Raw genomic sequence first — 23,313 nt, 5'->3', positions numbered from 1 at the left:
AGCAGCCATGGTGGGTCCAGAGAAGAAGCCAGGTTGCCGGCAGATGTCCCAGACAACCTGTGGAGCCTGAGGCAAGTCAAGCCATTAGGCTGCCACAGGTGTGGGAGTCTCTTGTCGAGAGAGCAGCCGTAGCTGCGAATAAGGAGAAAAGAAAGCAGAATGCCGTCCACGTTCGTGGAGAAGAAGCAGAGCAGCCTGCATGTGCAGAGAAGCACCTGGAGTGTGAGCAGGGCTCGCAGAGACCAGCCCAACAGCCAGAAAAGTGGAAAGGATGCACTATAGCTGCCAGAGAGGAACATTGAGGGCCGGTGAGTGTTGAGGAGAGTCACTCGGAGCAGGGGAGCTCACACAGGGCTACACAAAATAGCAAAGTGCTGTATGATCCATATTGAATACCGAATTGAATGGAAACTTGAAACCAGGCTGATTTAACCCCTTTGGTGCCAAGGGCGAGGTATCTCATACTTGACATTACCTCTGTGTTGCCAAGGACGAGATACCTCTTCCTTTTAGACACCTTGTTTTGAGCGATCCCTGCAAACCACTAAGCACCAGGGATATTTCTGGCACACGAAAGGGTGGTGGCCCTCCCCCTCCCACACCAAGTGGAAAGGGGGGGGCCACCCCTTGTAGCCCTCCCTGGAGGCAGATGTCTGCCCCCAGGCAGGAGTACATGAGATGGCCCCCCCATCCAATTGGAGGAGGGGGCCAGGAATAAGTGTGCAGGCCCCCCAAAGGATGGGGCCTGCAGTTTAGGGTCCCCCTGGGGCAGATGGGTGCCCATCTGCCCCTAGGGAATGGGTCTAAGGGAAAAAAAAGAAGAGAAAAAAAAATGGATGGTGTTGGGGGGAGTGCCCCCCCACTAAACCACCAGGGAATTGTTTTTATGGAAAGGGGTGTCCCCCCCCCCCCCAAAATGGACTGGGGGCCATGGTATGCACCCCTCCCTGGGGGCAGTTATCTGCTCCTAGGAAAGGGCATCTGACCCCAGGGAGGGCTGCATGAGATGCCCTCCTCTTATCCGCCCGCAGGGAGGGCTGATTGAGATGCCCCCCTTCCATTTGGTGTGGAAGGGAGAGAGGGCCATCCCCCTTTACAATGGAAATTTCCCTGGAGATTTAGGGTGCCCCTCAGCCCCCCCTAAAGTGTAGTGAAGCATTTTCAATGTTTTTCTTTGTTTACCAAATTTCCCTTGGCGCAGATGGGCACATTAGTGTGTCAATCTGCCCCCAGGGTGCCCAAACCTTACTGCCCCACCCACCGGGGGTGGGGCACTTTTTTGCTGGCCCTCTCCCCCCCACCCCAAATGGAGGGGAGGGTACCTCACACAGCCATTTGTAGGAGGCCAAGGGAGGTCTGCATGAGGTGCCCCCCCCACCCATTTGGGGTGAGGAGGGAGAAGGCCACCACAAAATATCGGATAGGCTCCCCCCCAATGGGTGAGGCAGTATGTCAAGAATTCAGCTCAAGTAGCTGGGTCTAGTGCTAAGTACCAGGTTGCTAATGCCAGTAAGGAAGGGTATTGGTGTGGCAAGGAGAGTAAAAGATGTAAACATCCTTATTACAGGACCCTTCATTGTTTTATATGCAGGCAGAGGGCTTGGGGCCGGTTCAAAAGGCTTAAAAGCCATCAGGAGCACAGAAGAGGACAAAACTCCATTTCCCAGAAGCCCCGTGCGGCTGCAAGCCTCTGGGAAGCATTGGGACGACGCCCATCCAACTTCGCATGCACGCGGAATGCACAAGGATCCTCACTTGCGCTACGGATCATCAGACGGAGAAGACGTGTTTCTGGGGGCTCCTGCAGGCTGCCAACAGCGGGGCCATTCCCCGCCTGCAAACACTGCAGGCCCCGCCGTAAACAAGAGATAAGTGCATTTCATTCATGTTATTCGCGCTTACTTCATGGGAAACTTGCATGTGGGGTGAAAGCCACTGAATACTAAACCCGCGCTGGCACTGGATTCTGAGGACTGCAGCATTAGATTCGGGCACCGGCACCATTAACCCTTGAGCCTCATGCTAATGCTGGAATTCAAATATCGCAGCACAGAGCTGGGGCACCGGCACCATTAACCCTTAACTTCACGCAAACGCTAGGTTCCGAACTGGGCAACAGAGTGGAACACTAACTCTGTTAACCCCTTACACCCTACAGGTTGCATTTCATTGACCACAGGAGTTGAGTCAGTGAAACTGTTACAGGTATATTACAGTTGCCAAGCATATGCTCATAAATGTTTTGATTTCTTGTAGTGGCGCCCCGCCGACTACACGGCCCAGCTGGAACATTGAACATTGGTCGGTTCACGGCAGAGCCTAGCTCCACACGAGACGAAGCTAAGTGCTTTAACCTTGTTTGTATTCACTGCTAATGATCATGTATGGTTGTAATTTAAACAGCAGGAAATGTTTATGTTTGCTAAGCTAGGGAATAACCTTAAGGAATTGGGAGTACGGTAAATGTTTGAAAGCATAGTAGGGACATCTCTATTGTGCAGATTGTGGTAAGGACTGGTGATGCCTAATGCACCAGAACCCAGAGAAGTTATCTGGGTCAAGTAATCCTGTGAAGCACGAGAGAGTGCTAGTGTGCATGAGTGTGGACAGCACTTCAGAGAACTCGGAAACCCGAGGAGGGCCCTTATGTTCAACACCTTCCTAACTACCCCATCCCTATGCATAACCACTCCCTATCCCTCAACCCTGTTTACCCAATTTCCCCCAACCTATCCAAATCAGCTGACCCTAACCCGCTTTCCCCGGCAGGTCGCGGATGCCTGTGTTGTGAATACACCAGGCGCCAAAACCCAACGGGGCGGCAGGTGTACGTGCTACCTCCGTGCAAGAAAACGTCCCTGACACAGTAGGTTTTGGGCACCCTGGGGGCAGAATGGCACACTATTGTGCCCATCTGCGCCAAGGGGAGTTGGGTAAACAAAGCAAAAAAGTGAAAATGGTAGACAGCATTTTAGGGGGGCTGTGGGGCACCCCAAAGCGCCAGGGAGTTTTGTAATGGGAAGGAGTGGTGGCCCTCTGCCCCCCCCACCCAAAATGGAGTGGGAGCCATGTCATGCAACCCTCCCTGCGGGCAGATATCTGCTTCTAGGAAGGAACACCTGACCACAGGAAGGAGTGCATGACAGCCCCCCCCCCTTATCTGCCCCCCGGGATCACTACATGAAATGGCCTGCCCCTCCATTTGGGGTGGGGATGGAGAGGTGCACCCCCCCCTTTACATTAAAAAATTCCCTGGCAGTTTAGGGTGTTTCTCAGCACCCCCTAAAGTGTAGCCTACCATTTTCAGTTTTTTTCTTTGTTTACCAAACTTCCCTTGGCGCAGATTGGCACATTGGTGTGCCAATCTGCCCCCAGGGTGCTCAAACCTTACTGCCCCACCCACTGGGGGGCCTATCCCACATTTTGTGGTGGCCCTTTCCCCCCCCCCCCACCTCAAATGGAGGGGGGGTGTACCTCACACAGCCGTTCGTAGGAGGCCCAGGGAGGCCTGCATGACGTGCCCCCCCACCCATCTGGGGTGAGGGGGGGAGAGGGCCACCACAATATGTCGGACAGGCCCCCCAATGGGTGGGACAGTAGGTTTAGGGCACCCTGGAGGCAGAATGGCACACTATTGTGCCCATCTACGCCAAGGGGAGTTGGGTAAACAAAGCAAAAACATGAAAATGGTAGACAGCATTTTAGGGCGGGCTGTGGGGCACCCTAAAGTGCCTGGGAATTTTGTATTGGGAAGGGGTGGTGGCCCTCTTCCCCCACCACCCAAAATGGAGTGGGGGCCATGTCATGCAGCCCTCCCTGGGGGCAGATATCTGCTCCTAGGAAGGGACACCTGACCCGAGGGAGGAGTGCATGACAGGCCCCCCCCTTATCTGCCCCCCGGGATCACTACATGAGATGACCTGCCCCTCCATTTGGGGTGTGGATGGAGAGGTGCACCCCCCCTTCACATTGCAAAATTCCCCAGCGGTTTAGGGTGCCCACCACCCCCCCCCCTAAAGTGCAGCCTGCCATTTTCAATGTTTTTCTTTGTTTACCAAACTTGCCTTGGTGCAGATGGGCACATTGGTGGGCCAATCTGCCCCCAGGGTGCCCAAACCCTACTGCCCCATCCATTGGGGGGGGGGTCTGTCTGACGTTTTGGGGTGGGCTTGTCCCCCCACACCAAATGGAGTGTGGGGGGGCGCCTCATGCAGCCCTCCCTGGGGGCAGATTTCTGCCCATAGGAAGGGGCAAATGTGTTTTCAATGGGGGAGGGGGTGAGGTTCAGTAGACCACCAGCGATAGCTTGCAAGGGGGGGCATGATTGGAAAGTATGTGTATAGATTTGTTTTTGCTGGGGTGACCGTAGGTAACATGTTTTTTGTTTTGTTTACAACTTTTTCTACGCGAGCAGCTCCAACGTTATGTGAGTACTGTTTTTTATTATTCTATCGCTAGGGCCCACTGTCAGTGGGGTGGGTGAGACTGGGGCTGGATTGTTGGTGGTGTGGGTGGGAATGGGCTGTCTAGGCAGATATGTTGGTGGGCTGGGACACAATTGCAGGGGGCAGGCCACAAATTGCCCCCCATGCCAGCAGAACATTGGTGCTTCCCTTGGAGCGGATGTCTCCCATGTGGGTTGTCCATCTGCAAGCCCAGGCTGCACCTCTGGCTGTGCTACGTTACAGATGACACCTCCGGGGAGGAACGGGGCTCCCTGGAGCTGCCGCTGTGCTAAGAGGAGGGTACACCCACATGGTACATGGATGTCCAAGGCCGGAGTTGCGGCTGGGCTGCATTACAGCTTTTCCCTTTGGGGAGGTATTGGCACACTGCCGGGACTCCCTGGTGGGTAGAATCTGTAACACAGGCCAGCCAGAGCTCCAGCAAAGTCGGCGGTAATGTCCCTGGCCTTGGCCACCCTCCTCCCATGTGGGTCTCTGGCGGGTCTTGTGGATAATACATTCTTGGGAGATTTGCGCAAGGCAGACCTCTGTGGATTCCCATGGGTGTTCTCTTTTCAGAAATGCATGGGGTTCCCCGTTTTCCTTGGTGGTTTGGACACCCTAGGCTCAAATCTGTAGGGTGTGCGCATGCGCAGAATTCCTGAAATTATGCTGTGCCGAAAGACTTGGGGTTAGCCATGTTTTAGGCTTTCCCCTTTGCGCCCAGGTAGGTGCACCCACACAGGTGAGATACTGTTTTCATCGGGACACCTGTGGGAACGCGGGAGGTTAGGCCATGTGTTGTTGGCATTGTATTTCGGTGGGTGAGCAGAGTGAAATGTGCGGAAATTGGGTTTTTTACGCCACATTTCGGACTTTGCCGGGGGTTCTGGGTAATAAATTCTGGGCCGATTTGCGCAAGTCAAACCTCTGTGGATTCACATGGGTGTCCCCTTTTCATAGATGCATGGGCTTCCCAGTTTTCCTTGGTGGCTTGGACACCCTAGGCCCATATCTGTATGGTGTGCTCTTCAGAAGAAATCCCGAAATTCAGCTGTCGGAAAAGACTTGGGGTTAGCCGTGTTTTAGGCTTTCCCCTTGGCGCCCAGGTAGGTGCAGCCACACATGTGAGGTACCGTTTTCTTCAGGGCACGTGTGGGGACGCGGGAAGGTAGGCCATGTGTTGTTGGGGGCGTGTTTCGGTGGGTGACCAGAGCGAAATGTCTGAAAATTGTGTTTATTTCCAGCCAATTTCAGAGACATTTCCCTCTGTCCACTCACCGAAACACGTCGCCAACAACAGATGTCATACCTTCCCGCGTTCCCACAGGTGTCCCGACGAAAACGGTACCTCACATTTGTGGGTGCACCTACCTGGGCGCAAAAGGAAAAGGCTAACCCACTGGTAACACCAAGCCTTTCGGCACAGCACATTTTGTCCATGTGGGCAACCTACAGATTAGGGCCTAGGGTGTCGAAGCCAGCAAGGAAAACAGGGAACCCGATGCATTTCCCAAAAGAGGACACACGTGGGAATCCACAGAGGTCTGGCCATGCGCACATTGCACCAGAATGTATTAACCACAATCCCTGGCAAAGTCCAAACTTTGTTGAAAAAACAATTTTCAGACATTTCACTCTGCTCACCCACCGAAACACGCTGCCGTCCCACATGGCCTACCTTCCCACGTTCCCACAGGTGTCCCGATGAAAAAGGTACCCCACATGTGTGGATGCACCTACCGGGGCGCAAAAGGAAAAAGGCTACACCACTTGTAACCCCCAAAGGGTTTGGGGAGACAACCTACAGCTTTGGGCCTAGGGTGTCGAAGCCAGCAAGGAAAACAGGGAACCCCATGCATTTCCCAAAAGAGAACACCCATGGGAATCCACGGAGGTCTGACTTGGGCAAATCGCCCCAGAATGCATTACCCAGAACCCCCTGCAAAGTCAACATTTGTGGGGGGAAAAAACAAATTTCCGCACATTTTGCTCTGGTCACCCGCAGAAACACGCCGCCAACAACACATGGCCTACCATCCTGCGTTTCCACAGATGTCCTGATGAAAACGATTCTTCACATGTGTGGGTGCACCTACCGGGGCGCAAAGGGCGAAGCCGAAAACACGGGTAACCCCAACTCTTTTCGCACAGCAGGATTGCAGGATTTTTAACTCATGTGCACACCATACAGATTTGGGCCTAAGGTGGCCAAGCCACCAAGGAAAACTGGGAACACCATGCATTCCTGAAAAGTGGACACGCGTGGGAATGCACAGAGGTCCGACTTGCGCGAAGCGGCCCAGAATTCATTTGCCACAATCCCTGAAAAAGTGTGATATTTGGTGGGGGAAAAACACAATGTTCAATTTGTCGGGTTTCTGGGTAATACATTCTGGGCCGCTTCGCGCAAGTCGGACCTCTGCATTCCCACGGGTGCCCTCTTTTCAGAAATGCTTGGTGTTCCCAGTTTTCCATGGTGGCTTTGACACCCTAGGCCCAAATCTGTATGGTGTGCACATGAGTTAAAAATCCTGCAATCCTGCTGTGCAAAAAGAGTTGGGGTTACCTGAGTTTTCGGCTTCGCCCTTTGCGCCCCGGTAGGTGCACCCACACATGTGAGGTACCTTTTTCATCGAGACACCTGTGGGAACGCGGGAAGGTAGGCCATTAGGCCATGTGGCATTGGCGGCGTGTTTTGGTGGGTGAGCAGAGTGAAGTGTCTGAAAATTGTGTTTTTTCAACAAAGTTTGGACTTTGCCAGGGATTGATGAGACCTCCGGAAAATCCCTCTTGCTTGGTCAGTATCTGCTGAATAAACTTGTCCTTGCCGGAGTTGGGTGTGTAAATGGTGGCTATCGTGTAGGCCTCTCCCTCTATTCGAATTCTTGCGGCTATGTACCTCCGCTATTGTCCTTATCCCAATCTGTCACTGACGTGTTGAGGAAGGATCTAGTAGCCAGGAGGACCACCCTCATTTTTTCTTTCCCTCGTTGGCTTGAAGTACTTGATTATATAGCCCTAGATTCTAATCCTGTGTGCGTCCCTTGCTTATATATGTGTCTCCTGGAGTGTGAAGACATCCGGTTTCTCTCTCTGTAGAAGCCTCTTTAATTATTTCATTTTTAAGGGGGAATTCAAACCCCTGACGTTTAGCGTCGTTATGGATAGCTTGTTGTTCTTATCCAACCCCATTATGGTTCCTAGATCCCTTTATGACTCTTTTCATGGTTTGGATGACTTCCTAACCCCCCCGCATTCTCCCCTCCCCCATATCCCTTTCCCTGCTGGGTGGACTCAATCGGCCTCTAGCGCCTCCTGCTGTGGATTTGCGGGTATCGAGTCCTTTCCTTGCCCCAGATCTACAAGCTGGAGGCTCTCCCCAGCCCATACTTGGTTCTCTAGTCCCACCATGTCCCCCCAAAGAGATTCTTATTGTGGTGTTTACACTCCCCATGCTTTCTTTACAGTTTTAGGTCATGCCCTCCTGATGTTTCTATGTTGGTTCTGGGCCTTTCGTGCTCCTCTTGGCACTTTTTACATTTCACTTTTGTCCATTCCCACGCTTTCTTTGTTTCCAGGCCGCTGGCTCCCGTTGTTCTGGTCTCTGGTTCCTACTCTTCGATTCACAGGATGCACGCTCCCTCATTACAGGTAGTGATGAAATGTTCTCTCCCATTCGAACAAGAGGCCGAAAGGGAAGGTCACGCAGTATCTAATATCCTTGTCATTTAGGACTCTTACTACGGAGCCCATTCTCCTCCTTTTTAGTAGTGTTATGTAGGAGAGGTCTTGGAAGAGCTGAACTTCAGCGCCGTCATATTTTATTTGTTTCGCCCTCCTTGCTGCTCGGAGGATCTCTTCTTTCTGACCATACTCATGGAGGGCTGCCAGGGTATCTCTGGGCCTGGCTCCTGGTTCCTTTCTCGGCGAGCCAACCCTGTGGACCCTGTCTAGTTTTAGCTCAGATTCTGCCTCCATGTCTACTAGGTCTGTAAATATTTTCCTGACTGCCGCCTTGAGATCCTTGTCTTGGACGTCTTCAGAGAGGCCTTTTATCCGTATACTAGATCTCTTGGACCCGTTTTCCAGGCCCTCGGCCTGCAGTTCCAAGTTGTATGTTGTGGCCGCCAGCTTTTCCACCAGGTCTTCCGTCTTCCTGGTGTCTTCGGCCAGCTTCTGTAGTGCCATCTCATGTTGGCCCATTCTTCCAATTTTCCAATGTCTCCTTTCACCCTATGGAGGGCTGTAGCCCAGTCCTCCCTGAACTTGTCCAGATTATTTTCGACGGTTCCGGGTCCTGGAAATACTTTGAGGATATCTTGTGTGACTGGTTGGTCTGACCCCGCCTTCTCTTGTTCTGACCTGATCTCCTGGTTCTCCGGGACTCCTTCCCCTTCAACCTGGGCTTCCGTATCTTTCCTCCTGCACTTTCTTTGGGCCTTTTAGCGGTGCGTGCTGGTCCTCGCCCTTGCCTTTCGACATCCTGCTGCAGACCCTTTGGCTGGGATGCCCCTTTGTCTTTATTGTCCTTGGATCCCTCTTCCCAGCCTACTTTTAATGTGATGGTCCCCTGTCCCTCTGGCCTGTGCCACCCTCTTGTGTGGTCCCCCTTATTCACCACCTCCTGGTTCTCCTATTATGTGGAGGTCTTAAGGATTAGACCTTGCAGGAGGTTCCCTTCCCCTTCATCTCCTCTCCGAGGACTGTCTCAGTGGGGACCAGGGTGCTTCTCTGTGGCCCGCTTGCTCTGTGGGGTGTACCTCACTGGTCCCCCTGTTCTCTGGGTCAGAGCAGGCCTCCTTGTATTTCTGGGGGGGCCTGCTCTACTGTGGTTATCTCAAGTAGTGGGAGTGGTTGTCTCACTCCTTGCACTAGTTTTGGACCTCTAGCACAGTCCGTGGCTGTCTCCTCTGCCTCTACAGTGGCGGCTCCTACCATAGCTCTCAACTCACACGCTTTTGGCGGGTGTCACCCGCCTTCTAAACAGCTGACTCACCCGCCAAGCCTCCTGCATGCCCATTCATTTCAATGGGCCTCTCACCCGCCACAAATAAAATCGGGTGTTTTCACTCGCCTTTGTGACACAAATGGTTGAGAGCTATGGCTCCTACTCACCTCTACGCATGCGGGTTCCTTCTCATCTGGCCCGCAGTCCAGGTCAGTGGGTGGTGTCTCCGGTCTGGAGGCGGCGGCTTCGCTCACCTGACTTTCGGTCGCCGGTGCTTCGCCTCTATGCCCGTCGCTTCTCCCGGATGCAGGTGTACCCTCACGGAGCCTCTCGGACCGCTGCCAGTGATATCTCTGGTGAGGGGGCACACTGCCGCCCTCTCCCCTCTGTGTATGCCTCTGCCTCCTTATAGAGTGTCCGGCCAGCGCAGCAGGACTATGGAGCGCAGCCTGTCAGTCTCTCCACTCCTCTCACTCTGCGTGTGGGCGGGGCTTCGTTGGGATCGGGCCACACTTTGCTGCTATGTTTTATGTATTTTTCTATTTTTTCTGCCCGTGGACTCTCTGGAGTGCCGCTTCCCTATGCTCCCCAGAGGGTCTGCTTTGTGCCCGGGATGGGGAAACTCACGCTAATTTACTGCTCTCTGAGGCTCAGGAGCACTACCTTCAGGGTGCACCACCTACGGCACCATTTTAGGGAAAAAAATGAACAATGGGTTTTTATACACCGGAAAGTCATGTAGGGACTTCCGGGATGTTAAAATTCCCTTTTCTCTTTCCTCAACCTCACATTCCTCTTCGTCTATTTATGGGGCATGCTTGTAGGGTGTGTGTCCAATCTCCACAGTAATACCATCTACCCATCTCAGAGGCTCCTGATGAAACTAAGGAGGTGGTGGAATTTACCTTTGTCAGGTGGGTAAAAAATATTTGAGGGTTGTGGTTCTCAGATTCTGGTCTCACGTCCTCCATGTTTACTTCAGTAGCCACCTCGGATGGGGTTAATTTCTCGAGAGGATTTTTTTGGGACAGAGTTGTAGAGTTTTCATACCCTGCAGAATAGGTGTTCACAAGAACCTTTAGTTCCGCCACGGGAATTCTGAGGCCTTGCGAGAATTGAGGGGAAGTATAGATGGTAGCATTTCCTCTGGCATGTAAACTGACTTCAGAGGCTTAGCCTGCTCTCTGATATTATTCAACCCGTTAAGATAATCCCGTGGGATATAGTTAGGGACAGCTTGGGTTTCAAAGTTTTTTTTTAGACAGGGGTTCCCAGATATTTTCATGCACAAGGTTTCCCCATTATCTCACCTCTCGTTACACTTATGGGGGAGAAAGACAAATGTTGTAAGACCAATCTCAGCTCCTCTACACATGAGAGAAGGGGTAATACTCTTTTTTCTTTCTGGGGTACATTATGTACATAGTAGAGCTGTCGGAAAAGTCTATCTGTAAATCCAGAGGGATCAGTATCTTATCCCTCCCTGGTATTAGATAGTTGCAGTGGCATAAAAGGTGATATATATTGCCTTCTACGACTCTTCTTTCAGGAAGGATTGCCTGGGGGCTTAGAGAGTGAAAGGTCACTCCTATTCAATAGTTGGAGTTTCAGGGTGGTTTGTCCCAGAGTTTCCTGTAGATTTTACCCCATTGATGGAAAGAGGGTGTGGAGTACAGGGTTTCTCGTCAAGGGAAAAGGAGGTGAAATTACCCTTGAGAGAACCAAGGTCGCTTAACTGTTGTTCTGACCCTTCTGGTAAAGTATAGGGTCCTAAGGGATGTTGGGCCTTACTCTGATGCCCCCCCCAAACCTATTTCAGTTGGCCTGAATCCCACTCCTTACACCACATGTAAGGAAACCATGGTATCAACAGTAAGACGACAGACACAAGTGATCACAGTTCAAGGGCATTAATTGAGTTTGAAAAACGCATATCTAATCCTAAATCTAAAGATGGGAGCAAGCTACGACCATCAAATAATAATTTAGTCCTAGTAGAGTCTTGTCAAAACAAAAGGGCCTATACTAATAAACCTATTGCCAATCCTTAGTTCTAAATACAAGTAGTGTGGGAAATAATGTTATGCAAAAGAAAAGTTTCCAAAAATGATAGGTCAGGATATTGAAGCCATTGGCTTCCCTTCACCGCATTTAGGGGGCGGGATAAGGCAGCACACTGGAGCTTAGCACACTCTCTGGCTTCTCTAGCACGAAGATACCGTTCAAAATCTCAGTATCAGTGCCTTCTGTGCCAAAGTCTCTTTGCCATTCAAAGTCTCTTACTTCAGAGGGCCTGATGCGACAGACAAACATTAAAGTTATTTTTCTTCTCAGGATTTCATATGTATAACTTCTCGGGTGATTTACTGGTGCACCCTGGGCCCCCCTACTCCATGCTCAGACCCACTTTAACTATGCAAATACACCTTAAACTGCTGACCCTGTCTTCCAGAGCTCTCTTGGCCTTTAAGCATTCAGCTATCAGTTCAGGAGACTTGACCTCTCAGGTTTTCCTTTCCCCAAGTCCAGATCAACCTTCTTGGGTTTTACACAGTTTACACACACAAGTTCCTTAATAAATGTTCGTTCTTCAATTAAATGTTCCCATCGATCGGGCTCAAACCTTCCTCAGTTCACTTCCATGGTTCCCTTCCCCTAGCTTTATTTACCTTTTTATTGGACTTCCCTCCGTCGGGTTCGAGTCCCTCGCTCTGCATCAAAAATGCAAGACTTTCGACTGTGCACAGGGTTTTACTTGACCCGTCGCAGGACCAGGACCACGACGCTCCCAATTCGCATGCTCAAATCGAATACCTAGAAAGTCCCTCCCTCCCGGGCTTATGCAATTGGAAAGTCAGGCGCTAGAAAAGGAAATCACGCAAGCAGAGCTATATCGGGCGTTACATGGATTACCAGTGAATAAATCCCCAGGCCCTGATGGTTTTCCGGCATCCATTTATAAAATTTATAGCAACATTTCAACCCCAAAATTAACTAATCTGTATAATTAATTTGTACACAATCAGGAGGTATCACGCCCTCCCTGGAAGAAGCGAAAATAATATTGCTTTTGAAACCGGGCAAAGACCCAAGCAGTTGCGGGTCATATCGGCCAATAGCCTTAATAAATGTAGATGCCAAAATGTATGCAAAGGTTTTAGCCAATAGGATTGAAGACCTTTTACCTCTCTTAATAAATTCAGACCAAACAGGTTTTATAAAACAGCAGCAGACGCTCGATAAGGGTATGTCATACTAGAGAAAACAGAGAAGGCAGCAATTCTGGCAGTCCTGTTCTCATTTGATGTGGAAAAGGCCTTCAATCAGGTAGAGTGGTCTTTTCGGTTCCTCACATTGGGAAAGTTGGGGTCCAGTCCAAAATTCATAGATAAAATCAGAGCCAATTACAAACACCCTACGGCGAGATTAATGGTAAATGGGCAACTTTCTCTGCAACGGATCCAGTCGTCAAATATGAAAAAAGTATTTGGAAGATTAACTCTGATAAATTATTTACAAACAGTATAACAAAAAACCAAGGTAACGGTAATTCGAGAGGGATCTGGAGGAGAGCCGGAGCTGTGCGCGGTGTATTTCTCGAGTTACTGTTACCTTTGTTGACTATTGCAGGTTCCCGGTGTATTATTCTGAACACCTGTCGCTTGCCATTATGGACCACGTCCACAGCCCGAGAGCGGCTGGGTTAGCATGTTTTTTCCTTTCTAGAGTACAGCCAATTATTATAGCAGCACACAAGTATTTTTCCTTGTTTATAGATGATGTCTGAACAGCAGCTCATCAACTAGTATCACTCACCCCTGCGTTTTTAAGAACACGACCAGTCCTGATGATTGTTCGGATTTTCTCTATGAACTTTGTTACTAAACAACCCCTTTAGAGAACTTTTAATTTCCCGAACTTGAAACTCAATACAGTGTCGACAAGTAGTGGTATGAGTCATGCATTGATTCCTGACCCATATAACATCCCAAAATGCATCTTGCACTGTGAAAAGTTTTGAATTGGCCTTCATGTTCACACAAGATGTCATTCATTGCTTTGATGTCATGCTCTAATGTACGATTCTTTGCAAACCAGACTGTGTCCATGTTTTCATGTGCCTTTTCTATTTTTCTGCTTTTATTTCAGTATTTCTTAATCAGAATAAACTTGCTTTTCTTATATTTTGTGCTCCACTAGTGGGATCTAATGTTTCCCACTAGACTCTAGATACATGCTAATCTCTTTTTAGTGCTTAAAAGGAGAGGTAGCTCCGACTCATTTTCCTTGTTTCTATTGTTACACCCTCATGAGTCAGGCCCCCACGTCACCAAAAAAGAGGGTACCATAGCCTTTCTGGTTTTTGACGACTTGAGCTTTTACATCGGAGGAGGCGAACAGAATCCTTTCATTGATTGGTGAAATGGAAAAGTTATCTGACAGTAATGAAGATTCAGACAAAATCAATGACACTGGCTGAGTATTATAAATACCATAAAATATGTAGGGCCCTAGGGTATACTTACGACAGACTTTATAGAATTTGTCAAAAAGTGGGATCAGATTTTAAACAAGTGCTTCTTGGACTTGATTCCTCTCACAATTGAAGAACGGTTGAAGTCCTTGAATGTCATTGAGAACGACATTAAGGAATTAAAAATACAGTTGCGTTAATGCAAAACCGACTTAGAACTGTCTTCAATTTTGGAGAACGTGAATACCAAACTTGCATCCTATAAGCGTGATATCGAACAAACGAAGCTCCGAAAATTTAAAAGGGATACATTTGACTATATGAATGATATAGTATATACCTGGCAGGAATATTACTTTCATAGAAATCAGAACAGATTCCCAAATCCACACTCTGGAAAATCAGGCTCTGACAATAGCAGTAACAGTAGTATTGGAGATCCAATCCCAGCTGACAGTGCAAGATCAGGTACATCAATAAATAACCTCACATCACCCACAGAAGTTCCCCGGTTAACAGTTTCAGGCAGCAGTACAACACCAACTAATTTAGAGCCGGTACCTTTTTTAGGAAAAAGAGGAAAACAAGGAGAGTTAAAAAGATCAACACGACAAAAAAACAAATAACAATCTGTGAGGACATAGTTATTTGCTAAATATATTAATAACTAACAACTGGACAATTAGAGGCCCTGAATCGAGGACTCTCATTTGTCCCTACATGCAATACCACCTTGTTTGATGAGAAGATTAACTTGCATAAATTATTATGCAAGATTCCCTTAAAACTATTTTTTGAAATACAAGCCCCCATAGAGCAGTGGTCTTCAAACTTTTTTCGCCAAGCCCCCCTGAGCAAAATTTGGGCAGGTCGGGACCCCCCAGAAATGCCAAATGGACAGTATATATTGCGCGCAGTCACCTGCTCCCATCACAGTCGCTGGGCTCCCTCATCCCACTCCTACCCAGTCCCTGGTCTCCCCACCCCATCACACACCCTGGGCTCTCCCCACTCTGCTCCCACCACTATCCCATTGTTCCCGCCCATTGTGCTCCCACCATAGTCCCTGGGTTCCCCCCATCCTGTTCCCAACACAGTTTGAGGGCCAGTGGCAGCTGGTGATTTTTTTAAGTGGAGGGGCATAACTATTTCCCCCAAAAATGCCATAGTGAGGGAGCCCAAACCAATAAAGGGAGGTTCGGGGGGGAGGGGGGGTTCCCCTGTGAATTGCTTTAAAATAATGGGTTAAAATGTTGCATTGTAGAGCATACTTTTACCAAAAAAAATGGTAAATAGCCAAACAGTTTGCAATTGGTGCTGGGGGGCCCAGGGGGCAGGCATGAAATGTTTTACTGGACATCTATGATAGATGTCCATCAAAAAGATACTATCCCTGTCCCCTGGACCCCACTGGGCCTAACACAATCAACATGATTATGTGTGTATGCAAGGCGCTGCACATTCATACAGCAATCACTATCATTCACACAAGCTTCCATCACCATACACATATTTAAATAAAAACAATGAACATAATGTACCTTCTGCATTGGCCTGCGTGTGGGTGCTGAAACGCCCTGCTCAAGGCTGCTCTGTCCAGATGTGGGAGGAGGCGCAGGAGCTCCCCCTCGGACATATAGACATGCAGTGCCCCAGCCAGCATTTCCAATGAGCTATGCAATGTTGGCGAAGCAAAGCGCCCCAGCACTTGAATGGCTCAGTGAGCATATGCGACTGGGGAACTAAACTGAACTGTCAAAGGGAAACAGTGTTTCCCTTTGACAGTTCAGCCAACCCAGGAGCACTCCATCAGCTGGAAAAAGCAGCTGAGGGAGTGCTCACTGTTTCACTGGGCTGGCTCCTTAGCTCCTCCATAATGGGTGAGGGGCCACTGGGTGGGCGCCCCCTCGCCATTATGGATGAGCCGCCAAGCTCGGACTGGCCTATAGACCAATGCCTGTACCAAAAATATAAAATGCTAGTGTGGGCCAGTCAAAATGGGCCACCATTTTGGCCAATGTGGACCAGTTTGATGAGTTACTTAACTATGCAGTTAGTAATTTTGACCATTGTTGCTGAATATATCACAATTTACTTACATTTTAACACAAAGCACCCCCTTGGGTACTATTGAAAAAGTGGGCCTCATTACAACCGGCACGGCTGTCGCCGGAGTTGCATCCGGATCCGGCACCCGCGAATGGGCAATTACCGGGTCATGCCCAGTTAGGCGGACCTGATAATTGCCCTTTCGCGGGTGCCGGTATGTAGGGCGCAATGGGAATGGGGAGCTTGGATGCACCGGCACCGTTACTAACGGTGCCGGTGCATCCGACGAGCTGTGCTCGCGGGTGGCGCGCGGCCTGCCAGGTCAGACCTGGCGGGCTGTCAGGCACCCACGAGCACAACTCTTACTATGGCGGTACGGTTGCAACGGTGCCAGTAGCTTACCGGCACCCTTGTTACCGTACCGCCATAGTTGTAATGAGGCCCAGTCTGTGACTAAAGGAATGACTATCCATTTACAACTGCGGGCCACTTTTTCATTGTTGCCTGAGACAGTTTCATGCTTCAGCCCGACTATGTGAGCCACCCCTGTCCATTTTCTTCCAAAAAAAAAATGTTTTTTATATTTCATGCTGAGCTCTCAGGGCCCCCCAGGGATGCACCCGCGGACCCCTGGGGGGGTCGCGCCCCACAGTTCGAATACCGCTGCCATAGAGGGACCTTCTGAGATGAATGACAGGGTGGAAATGAGACCCAAGAGGAATTTTGACCCACATATTCAAAATTCAGTTCTTAACATGTTTGAGAAAAAAGTGGAGAGAGAACTACAGAAAATTCATTACCAGAGGTGATCTCTGTATAACATAAAAAACTCACAATTACAACAGATAGAAAAATTGGCAAGGGACAAACAACTACCCTTGAAGGCTGCAGACAAAGGTGGGGCAATAATTGTTATGGATACATCCTTTTACCATGAAAGCTGTTTGACACTTTTGAGGGATGCATCTACATATATTGTATTAGCCCATGATCCCATTAATGAAATAAAAACTTTGACACAGACAACAATTGACAAAGCATTAGACAATGGGCCTCATTATAAGTTTGCCGGTCCGGGAACTACGGTACCGGTAAGCCTGCTGGTACCGTAGTTCCCAGACCAGCAAACTACGAGTTGTGCTCGTGGGTGCCTTTCCGCCCGCCAGGTCGGACGTGGCGGGCAGAAAGGCACCAGCGAGTACAGCATGTCAGATGCACCGGTGCATCCGACCTCCCCATTCCCATTGAGCCCTATGGGACTCTAATGGGGAGCATTCCGTTCCGGTGCCTGCGAAAGGGCAATTACCAGGTCCGGCAGGGCCGTAATGACCCGATAATTGCACATTTGCATGCACCGGAAATTTTCGGAAGTTTGGCGGTAGCCTGCCGGTTTTACCGGCAAGGCTACCGCCAAAAGTGTAATGAGGCCCAATGATTGCATTAATGATAAAACTAGGAATTTCCTCATTAACTGATTTCCCATCAGTCCCATCTTCTATGGCCTTCTGAAGATTCACAAGCACCAGACAAAACCTCCTTTAAGACCGATTGAGGCCGGGACCAATAGAGTCTTCGATCCCTTGGCCATATATGTAGATATGATTCTACAACCACCGGTCCGGGCATCCCCATATCCTTGAGACATCACAGATTTTTTGAACTGCCTAAATGAGATTGTTATATAGTCTCCAGAATGTCTACTCTTCTCCCTAAATGTAAGTCATTTGTATACTACCATCCCCCATAATGAGGGCATTGATGCAATAGAGTGGATGCTCTTGAATTCGGACACAGTTAGAGGTAACAAACAGTTCATTATTGAACTAGTCAACATCATCTTGTACAATAATTACTTTAGGTACCGGCACATTTCACGCACAGGCATCGGGGACATCAATGGGGTCAGCAATGGCCCCAGCATATGCAAATATATATGTACATTTTTGAAAAAACCTTTGTATTGGAAAATCCTAACGGTCCAGCAAGATTATTTGGAAAAGATATATAGACGACATCTTTGGAATCTGGTGTGGGTCTATACAAGAACTGTTAATCTTTTTTGAATATCTGAACCAGGTACATGCACACATTAAGTTCACTTTGGAAGTAGAGGCACCTGATCTACATTTCCTGGCTGTACATCTCTCCATTGTTGAAGGGAGAGTGGTAACTACAATATATTATAAAACTACTGACGTTAACAACTTATTACATTATGCTAGCTTCTCTCCGAAAGCCATGAACAGGAGTCTCCCCTACAATCAGATGCTTAGACTGAAAAGGATTATCTCAGACCCAGTCCTTGATACAGAGTGTATGGATCTGAAGAAAAGGTTAATCAGAAGAAACACTCGTGTATATAAGCACATAATAAATAAACAATCAAGATGGATACCCAGAAGAGGTTGTGGGAGAAGCACTAACACGATCAACTCAGGTATCAAAAAGAAGTTTTACTTAAACCCAAACAGAAGGCTAATGAAGTCCCATTATTATATGTATCGAAATTCTCTTGACAGAGCTTCCAGATGAACAATATATTGAAGAAGAACTGGAGCATTTTACAACATGACCCTGTATTAAAAAATGCGTTTCCGACATCCCCTATGATGGCCTACAAATGAATTTAAAGGACAAACCTGTAAGTGCAGAGAGGCCGCAGAAAGATAGGCAATGGGTACTAAGTACAAGGAAGAAGGGAACTTTCCCGTCTTTCCTGTAGCCATTGTAATAATGATGTTCTGAAAGGAAAGAATATCTCCCATTCACATGCAGGGAAGAAGATTCCCCTCCACGATTACGCCACTTGTGTCACACCAGGCGTGATCTACAGCATCAAGTGTTCATGTGGAATGTTGTACATAGGCCAAACATCAAGATCTGCCAGGGAAAGGTGGATGAGCATAAATCAAATGTACAGTGCAAAAACATGAAATCACCAGTGGCAAGGCACTTTAATGAACACAGACATTCAGTTGCACAAATGCAATTTATGATATTAGAAGTGGTCAAATGACCTACTCGGGAGGGGTGATTTCAATACCTGTTTGACTCAGAAATGTTTTGGATCCATCGTTTGGATACTGTACATCCCAAGGGGATGAATAAAGAAATTTATAAAAATTGTTTTTTTCTAAATTGTAATAAACCATTCAGGTATTTGTATAAACATTATGGATTAGTATGTACATACAGGTTGCTTTAACAAGTTGTTAATGGAAAAATACTGTACATTTTTGTATTGGATACATGATCGACTGTGTATATATCGAATGTTTATATATTCTCCTGTCCTTGAAGACTCTCTCATCATCGATTTCCTCAGGGACTTGTCATTCCACCTCAGGAATGAGACCCCAGGACACCTTTCAAACAGTGCCTCAGCTGGTGCGACTCCCGCAAAAATGGATACAGCTTTCTTTTGAGTCTGTTTCCTTGATCATGAGCAATGCAGAAGATTTTGTTTAGAGTGCGCATAAAGCGCTTTTCCTTGCCGTTGGCGCGCAGCCAGACCTGTGATATTTTCCGATGTATTGTCCCGCATTCTCTTAAGAACTCTGCGAAACATTCCCCTCGGAATGGGTGTCCATTGTCCAAACAGATTACCCGGGGAAAACCGTGGGTTGCAAATATATTCTCCATTGCATTTGCCACCTGCTCAAATGACATGGACTCTACCAGCTCCACCTTCGTGTACCTGGACCATTGGTCAATCATGACTAGAAAATGTGACTGCCGGCCCATGGATCTGAAATCTATGTGACAATTTGTGGTTGTCTGTTGGGAGGCGCTGCATCTTGGCACCATGCGCGGTTTTGCACGAAAATATAAATAGAAAACCAAATGGTTTAAATGATCGGATTTCGGCTGTACCAAAATTACATACTGCCGAAAATGCCGAATATTTAAACCAGTCGGTTTTTTATTGTAGTGAACAGGGTAAGCGGGGGTGTCGCCCTTACCCTTGTTCGCTATAATGAAATTCAGGGTGGTGGGGTGTCCCCCGCATCTAAAACAAAGTTTTAGAGAAAAGAAAAGGAAAAGATCCTGCTTGCCGGTTCCCATCCACGGAAGTGAAGGGAACTGGTGCTGCAGGGACTCGGTGGCCGCCAAAAGGTAAGTAAGGGGGTGGGGGCAGCGGGGTACTAAAATGCAATATAGTTGCATGATAATCTGTCAAAATAATTGAATGTGCAGGTCTTCAATTTTTTTGTAATGTGCCATTTTACAATGTGCTCTGCTCGTCTACAAGATTTTCGTTTACGAGCTTCTAACGTACATCCCCATACGCACCTGCTGATGAAGTCGCCTACACTCTTTTCTAAATTGGGGAACCATACCTTCAGGCGCAGTCTGGCTTTGGTCTTTGCGAGCCCTGATGTCCGCTGTGTGCCAGCTCTATCACCCTCGGTACAAGTGCCATTGGGAACACCATCCTACTTCCCCTCAGCAGGAGCCCCCCCTTGGTGGCCGAGAGCTCATGGCGTATCCTCCACAGCTGTTCCAACTTCAGTTTGGCCCCCTGGACCTTTCTGCAGAGAACAGAATGTTCTTCCAGTCACCACGGCAGTCTTGACCAGCCCAAAACACTCATCAGGATGGGATGCCTCTAACACTTCCTGGACTCATAGCGACACTGGTTTGGCCGATTCGACCACTAGCTGGACATGGTCCTCCGCTGCCGTTTGTTCGGCGCTCTATGTGTCTTCTTCCTCCTGGGGGGAGAGGGTGCCGTGAGAGGTAGTCTGCTGCAGTGTGTGACCCTGGTCTGTACACTAGCTTTACCTCATATTCCAACAGTGCAAGCGTCCACCGCTCATTTCTTGGGGGTGGTTTGATGAAGAGTCTGCCATGATGTGTAGCAGCAGCTTAAGATATAGGGTCACATTATTTGGTGACTTGCGGGGTGTCTGCATCTCCCGCTAACAGACCGTATCATTTCTCTATGCATATGACTCCTACCCACAACATCGGAAGTATAGGTTCATGTCCCTCCCAAGATGGCGTCCACTTGATGGTACGAATGCAATCCAGTTCACAGTAAAGTTGATTTATTGAGTTACGTCATGGGCCCCCACATGATTCCCTCTCATGCGGTTATGAAGCCTGGCCATTAGACTTCTGGATTTCAGTGGTGGAACGCGAACACGGACAGTGGTATTCAGGCCACTGTGTAATGGTGGAAGTAAGTTAACATGGATAGGTCAGCTATTATTCACTTCTTCTAGAAACACTAAGGCAGCGGTATGCATTGAAGCACTGATAAACTTCGGATCCCCCAAATCTAAGAAGGACAGTAGTGGAGAGCTGGAATACAATATCTTGAGCACTGTAAAGTTGAGGTGAGATGGTACTTGATTGCACTAGTTTGATGTAAGTTAAGGGAATATATGGGAGTTAACTTACCTTGCTGTTCATGACTCCTAACCCTGCTATCCGACTTCAATACAGATTGCGAGACGTTTTTGAGGACAGGTAGGCGTTGAAATCACTACTTTCCCCCACCAGTTTGGGTGATCCCATCCTTAAGTTCCAGACACCATGATACCTTAACGTCCTTTAATGACAGTAATGGCACATTGCCAATAATACACAATGGCTCAGTCACAGTATACCATTGGACCTAATCTGTACCCCCTGGCATGCTGACAAGTGATGGCGATATTATCCTGTGAGGTGGAAGCAGTAGCGGCCGCCCTGGATTCCGGGCGAAAGGAGAGGGTTGCGGAAGGGGCCAGCCGGGTGCCGATGCGAGTCTTTCATGTAAAGGAAAACATTATAAAAACTACAGATCCCAGAATGCCCCACAGTATACCGCATCAGGGAGGGGGCACACCGATGGGAAAATAAAGATAAGGAAAGGGAAAACCGGGTTTCCTTATCGTATTAGATCAGCCCGAACAGAAACGAAGTACAGGGTTAACACACAGCGACCCGAGTAGGGAGGAGGTGGGGAATCAGGCTCAGGTGTGGAAAAACTGTTGCTGGGAACACCAGGGGCCGATTACGGGGGAGGATCGGTGCAAGGGTTAAATGCAACTCCAAGGGACGTGGCGGTGGGCGCCGGACCCGAATGGAGTGAGACCAGCGGAGAGTACGAGTGGGCTTATTAGGAAGAAGCGGAAAACACACAGATTGACGCCGTACCTTGTCCGAGGCTCAAGACAGCATTCCAGTGTAGAAAAGCGGCAACCGGAGGAAAAGTATTCCGAGGTGTGAAGTGTGGACAATTGCTATTTTTCATTTTCGTTTCCAGGTCCGGCGGACAGGTTTGAAGGGTGAAAGCCTGCGCACGCCGGGGTGTTGTAAAAGACTATTTTGGGAACTATAAGCCTGACAGCTTAATGTGCGAGTAAAGCAAGTCACAGCGCCAGTGCATGCGAGGTGAAAGGAACCTTCAGTTGGCTGAATTTAATGACCTGTGACAAGTGTTAGTTGTGAAAATAAACAACTGTGAAAGAAAACTTTTGTCTCCAGCTGACTACTTAACATATCCACAGCAGATTAATCAGATAAAATGTGATTTCATTTGATACATGTGAGATATGGAATATCCATGCATGACTGTTTTATTTATGTTCTTTTTATAGTGTTTTGGCCTACCTTTGAACATTAAAGAATAAAGAGGTTTTGAGTACTTTAATTGAGTTGTGTGTTTAACATGTTGTTGGAAAAGAAACATGGACATTATGAATTTGCGTTAACAGGATTGGCTCATTTCTCAGCATTAAGGTGTGCAGGGGACGGGAGTGTCAATAGATTGGACACCTTCTGTTGTATATTATATTATGGTCTTGTGTCAAGGTCGGTATTCCTCCCCTGCACCCAAGCATTTTCTAGAAATCTTGTAAATACAATTGAAATTCTAAAATCTCATGGGGTGCGCATTGATTGACTACTTTAGAGAGTATCCCTGTTTTGCAGAGTGACACAGGATCAGTGGCACCCCTAAAAAGAATGTCATTTAAAAAAATGTATGACTTGACTTATAAACATGCCACGACTTTAGCTTTTACGTGGGAGGAGGCAAACAGAATCCTTTCATTGATTGGTCAAATGGAAAAGTTATCTGAAAGTAAGATTCAGACAAACTTATTTTCAGATTAGAGAGATTGATCAGATGTGAAATATCACAGAAATTGCATGCAATGACACTGGTTGACTATTATAAATCCCATAAAATACCTAGGGGCCTTAAGGTATACTTACGACCGACTTGTGTAAGGACAGTATAGAATTTGTCAAAAAGTGGGATCAGATTTTAAACAAGTGCTTCTTGTACTTGATCCTTCTCACAATTTAAGAACTGTTGAAGTCCTTGAATGTCATTGAGAACGATTTTAAGGAATTAAAAATACACTTGAGTTAATGCAAAACCGACTTAGAACTGTCTT

This window comes from Ambystoma mexicanum, chromosome 6p, assembly GCF_040938575.1.
Source record: "Ambystoma mexicanum isolate Mex_15411 chromosome 6p, UKY_AmexF1_1, whole genome shotgun sequence".
Lineage (NCBI taxonomy): Eukaryota > Metazoa > Chordata > Amphibia > Caudata > Ambystomatidae > Ambystoma > Ambystoma mexicanum.
This window is presented reverse-complemented; position numbering follows the sequence as displayed.